The following is a 6251-nucleotide window of genomic DNA, read 5'->3' as shown; positions in this document are numbered from 1 at the left end:
ACATACAGAGTTTGCATGCATTGTTTTTCACACTATCTTAATTCACATTGTGTTTTATACAATCACTCCCATTCATTATATTTTATAAAATCAATCAATACTTAAATATGCCCACCATAGCCCTGTCTTTTCAGATCCACACTAGATCTTTCCCATTTACTTTACCTACCCCTCCCTCTACTCAGCAAATTGTGCAACCCTATGATTTCCCCCTTGGCTGTCTCCTCTTGCATCCTTATACCCATTTTACTAATTATCTTTCAATTTCTACAATAATGGTCTTTGTCCTTTTGAGACTGAGTTAGTTTACTTAGCATAATGCTCTCCAGTCTCTCCCAAATTAGGCAGTAATTTATAAAATTATTGCTCCTGCATGCTGTGTAGTATTACATCATGTGAATGTACCACAATTTCTCAATGCAGTCTATTGTGGTTGAACATTTGGACTAGTTCCATGTTCTTGTGATGGTGAATAGCACTACTATGAACACTGGTGTACAAATATCTGTGCCTCAGTTTTCATTTTCTTGGGGTGTATTCCAATCAGCTGAGTCATAGGGAATTTAAAAGTTCAACTTTTTGAGGAAATGTCAAACTGCCTTCCAGAGTGGTTGTGCCATTTTATAATCCCACCAATAGTGTATGAGCATTCCTAGCTCCCCATCCTCTTCAACAATTATTACTTGCTGTCCTGCTAAACTTCGCCACTGCTACTAGGGTGAGATGGTTTCTCATTGTTGTTTTGATTTGCATCTCTCTTATTGCTGCCGGTGATTTAAAAATTAGTGTCTTTGAATTGTAGTGCTGGTGAAAGTTGTTGTTGTATACCATAGAGTCAGAACCGACCCATAACTGACCCTCCAGCAGGTTTAGCATCAAATATAACAAATCTTGCTTGGAGGAAGTACAACCAGAATGCATTTTAGAGAAAGAGTTGTGAAACTGCTCATATGCTTTGGGCCTGTTGTCAGAAAGGGCAAGTTCTTGGAAAAAGATATCTTGCTGGAGAAAGGTAGAAGGTCAGAAAAAGAAAGACCCTTAAGGATATGGATTAACACAGTGACTGCAACTATGGTTTTGAGCATGCTGAAGTCATAAGGCTGGTGCAGGATAGGGCAAGGTTCAGATCTGTTGTTTATAGGGTCACTATGAGTAAAGTCAACTGGATGACACCAAATGACGATATCAGGGAATGAAGTCCCAGGTGAGTCTGGGTTCCCATTCTCAAACTCCAGCAAAATATAATAAGGAAAGTAAATCTCAGGAAGAAGTATTCCCAACTCAGAAGTTTTTTTCATTATCTGTTGTTTAGGGAAATCTCATAACATGATTCTTCCTTCCTTTAGTGAGAAGAATTTACAGTGTCATTTGCTTTAAGCATGGATTCCCTAAAGCAGAGCTTTTCTGATTGCCAAGTGAACAGCTCCTTTTATCTCTATGAAAGAGGAGAAAGAGCAGCAGGCATGGAATCCTTTAGGCCCCTTTAGGAGCAGAAGGAGTGGTCTCCAGGAAATAAAGAAGGCAGGGGGTTAATCTAATCTCCTAGTAAAGACGTTAATTATGAGCCTCCTACCAAGAGCAACAATAGGATTGCTGTTGGGAGAAGTTTTCCTTAAGGAAGGTTTTAGTTTCATGTTCCCAGTTGTTTAGGATTGCTTCTGATGAACAACATTGAAATCTATGAATTTCTGAGGTATGAATCCCTGTAAAAACTGTATGGCTACCCTCCCTTCACCTCATAAAACCAACTCACCATTACTAAGTCAATTCCAATTCACAGTAACTTTATCAAATAGGGCAGAACTGCCCATAGTTGTAATGCATGGCTGCAGTCTTCACAGAAGTATGTTATGTGTACCATAAGGTTAGAACCAACCCACAGCTGTCCCTCCAGCAGGTTTTCGGAGGCAGTAATTACATGGGAGGAAATTGCCCATCAGTCTCCTGTGGAGCAGCTGCTGGATTCTGACTGAGCACCTTTGGGATTGTAGCATAGATTTTTATCACTACGCCACCAGAGCTCCCTTACAGAAGTACACTAGCATGTGTTTCTCCTGAAGAGCAGCTGATGTAACTGATTCATAGTTGACACTCCAGCAAGTTTTCAGAATCACCTGGGAGGAGATTACCTATCTTTATCTCACAGAGCAGCTGTCTATGTGAGGCAGACACTGAGTTTATCATGTTTATCTCATATATCCCCAGAACCTAATGCAGAGCCAGAAAAGTAAAAGCAGTTGGTATTTATTGTTTTGATTTGTAGTCTCTTAACTATCTAACACTGATTGGTCCTCAGTAAATGTAGGATGAATTACTCATTTGGTTTGTCTGATATATACTATATTTACATATTTTAGAGTATTCTAGTAACATTCTTACTATAGTTACAGTCTCACATTCATTTTCTTTTCATTTATCGAAAATATGCTTTCACAGAGAACTAACTCAATTCCATAAGGACAAATACTGTATAAGATCACTTTTGTAGAATGTGCATGAGGATCCAATGCAGAAAGAGTAGGAGCAGAGGGGCGAGGATGGGGAAGTTAATCATAGGGTCACACAATTTGATGGGTGGGTAAATAAAATGGGAATGATCTGATATGGAAAACCATGTAAATGAACTTTGTAAGGAAACCAGTATAAAATAAAAATTTTGTTTTTTTATAAAAGGTAAATAGTAAAAAATTAATTTAATGAATTTAATGAAATTAATGAATAAGTTAATGATCCTGGGAGAGTAATTAGGCATCTAGTGAAAACCAATAATTTGAGAGCTTCAACATCCAACAGGTAACAGAATAACAGAGGAGCCCTTGTATTCAGAGCCCCCTGACAGAGGAGTAACTGGGGCAAGTAGGAATTTTCCAGTCCTCAGCCACATGAGTTGACCAAAGTAGTATTTGTGCACTATTTTTGCCATCTTGTGAGTGAGCTATGCCCAATTCCTGTGGAAACACTCCAGAGTCATGCTAAGAATTAGTCAAAGCACATGATTCCTTTAAGTGACAGTGGGGTCTCTCTGGAGACTAAGGTGCGCCTGATACAGGCCATGGTCTTTACAATTACTTGTTATGCATCAGAGAGTTGGACTATGACTAGGGAGGACAGAAGGAGAATTGATGCCTTTGAGCTGTGGTGCTGGAGAAGAGTGTTGAATGTACCATGGACTGCCAAGAAAACAGATTCATCTTGGAGAGGGTTAAACCAGGCTACTACTTGGAGGCAAGGATTCTGGGGCTCTGTCTGACATACTTTGGACATGTTGTAAGGAGGGACAGGTCCTTGGAGAGGGACATCATGCTTGGGAGGGTGGAGGGACAGCACAGGAGGGGAAGACCCTCTATGAGGTGGATTGATTCTGTGACTGGGGTAATTGGGATGGGTGTGTCAGAGGCAGTGCGATTGGCACAGAACAGAGCAGAGTTTAGGGCTGTTGTACATAGGGTCGCTATGAGTCGCAAGCAACTCATCAGCACACAACAACAACAACAACAACAATAGGTTCAGTAACTCCCCATCCCATTTGACTGTTCTCCATGTTAAAACTTTTTCAATATACCTGATATTGAACACTAAGGATACTAAGTAATTAAACTCTCATTTCTTAAGTTGTTACGGAGAGATTCAGTCAGTGTATGGTGAGATGCAGTTGGGGTTCAAACCTAAGGGAAAATTCCCTCAGTGTAACTGTTGACCAGGAGTCAAGCTAAAAGAAATCTATTTATTTCTTTGGGAGAACTTATTTACACAAGAATGAACAACAGTGTATCCAGAGGCAGTCATCTGGATCTGTTCTTGGGTCTACAATGTTGCTTAGTAAAGAGTGTTATCATACAGGCTACAGAGCATGCTCTTAGGTGAGGCTTGTACTAGCTGTGTAATAATCAAGCCATATGACAATGAGAGGAAGGGAGGCAAAATTGCCTGTTACCATAAGCTCCCTGTGGTGTGAAGTTTTTATTGTTCATAATGGCTTCTCTCTCCATTAGCTTATACTGCCATGTGGATTGCAAGGAATATGCAAATAGGGTGTGTTATTCTATCCATGAGGGGATTGGCTAGTCTCACCAGTCCACAGGGGAATTGGTTAGTCTTGCCATTAAATTGAGCAGATCTAGCAGTAGAATTGGAGGAACTTCATCATAAGAAAAGAGCAAGCAAGAGTATACAACTTGCCCTTCATGACCACAGATTCAGAGATTCTTACACCAGCCAGATCAGGGCCCATGGGAGCAACAGCAGCCACAGAAAAGACTTGACATGAGAGGAACAGACCTTGGGACTGCTACACTCGTGGACCAGAGTTAAGAGCCCTTTGACCAAGTTAGTTGGAAGACTGTGGAGGGGAAAGCCAATACTGGCAGGACTGAAAACTTTGTGACACTGACTTACAGCTGCAAGGGTCAAGTCTAAGGCACCTGAAAGTACATTTCAAAAGCTGTCCTGACTATATTCTGCTGTTGTTGTTGTGTACCGTAGAGTCTGAACCAACCCATAGGTTTTCAGAGGCAGTTAATCACATGGGAGGAGATTGCCCTTATATTCTGCTACTAATCTGAATGATACCTTTTTTACATCCTCAATATAGTCTATGTCGTTGGTGAACTATAGCATAGGATTTTGGACCCAGTTAAGCACTAAGATTGGTGTTACATTGACTAGAAAGAGGTGTGGGAACAAGTGGGGCATGTCTGACCACATGGGAATTGGTTTTGTATTGTTGGTGCTATTGACAGGGATAATCTCCTCTTTCTGGAAAAGGTCAAATATGGCCATCCCTACATGGCCCTTGCTCTTTTACATTCCCCACACCACTAACTAGCCTTGAGAAAGGAAGAATACACACTTTCAGGTGGTTAATGGAAAAACAGATGATCATGTTAGCTCAACTCAGCTGTTAGTTTGGCTCGGAATTATCTGTTTTGGGGAGCATTTGCAACAGATACACTGGAGATTTTCACTGAAAACTTCTTTACACTAAAGATTCTAGAGTAACAGAAATATAGTCACAGCCAGAACAGCCCATGACTCAAAAAAATAAGGAGCTTGAGAAAAAAACCCCAAAACTTAATTTACTGCAGATGGTGAATTTACTGCAGATGGTGAAGAAAAGAGCACAGGGATACACAGATGACAATCGAAACTGTTCTACAATCAAAACCACTTCCTTTGTCAAGTTACCAGCATTTCTTAGTGAGAAGGACCCACTCTTGCAAATTGTATTACTTTAGTATTCCCAACCAAACCACTGCCTTCAAGTCGAATCCAACTCATAGTAACCCATTGGGCTTCTGAGGCTGTAGATCGTAATGGGAGCATACTGCCTCCTCCATCTCCCATGGATTTCAATTTCCAACCTTTTGTTAGCACCCGACACAGAACCTACAAATTCATAGAAAATCTGAGCTACTATTTATTTTTGTCATCTTCATAAATTCCTCTATATAAACTTAGTAAAGGTAGAGCCTTCCTGATCAGAAAAAATACAAACTAAGTAAGCAGGGCTCCTGAGAAATGTCACATCCTCTTTATCAGGGTTATTGTCTCTGTTGTCACATTCACTCACCAGCAAGTGGCAAGTGTTTTGCTAAGAGACTGTCTCATCAAGCAAAACACCCTTCTCTTTCCTCTAAGCTCCAGCATTTCCTTTCAGAGAAATACCTGGATTCGATGCAAAATCATTGATGCTATGGCCTTACACAGCTTGGGTGGCCTAGTGGTAAAGAGCTGCACTACCAACCCAAAATCAAGCAGTGCAAATCCCCTAATAACCCAATGGGATAATGAGGGAAATCTCCTCCACCACAATTTACAGCCTATGAAAACCCAATCCAAGGTCCAACTCAACAACAGAGATATTTTGAGAGTTATAGCATTAAGCATTATATATCAATGGCACAAATGGCTAAGCATTTGACCATTAGTGAAAAGTTGGCAGTTAAAACCCATTGAGTAGCTTCTCAGGAGAAGATTTATGTCTCCTGAGTTGGACTGTATTGCAACTAATAATAACAGTATAGTCCATGCCTTACTTATGATTGTCATTTAATTTCTGTATGAAATCCAGTACCTTTTGGGATAGTTAATTCAGTTAAAAGATATTTACTTGGAAAACTACCTGTAGAAAACTCAAGCAAGATCCACACCTTACTCCATACTCAAAAACCAACTCAAAATGGATCATGGACCTGGGACTAAAACCAAGGACTATACATTTCATTAAAGAAAAGCTTGGAAGAACTCTAGAA

The sequence above is a fragment of the Elephantulus edwardii genome, unplaced genomic scaffold (genome assembly GCF_000299155.1).
Source record: "Elephantulus edwardii isolate Elephantulus edwardi_28Jun2011 unplaced genomic scaffold, EleEdw1.0 scaffold00111, whole genome shotgun sequence".
Classification (NCBI taxonomy): domain Eukaryota; kingdom Metazoa; phylum Chordata; class Mammalia; order Macroscelidea; family Macroscelididae; genus Elephantulus; species Elephantulus edwardii.
The sequence above is the reverse complement of the archived record's forward strand: the minus strand, read 5'-3'. Positions refer to the sequence as shown.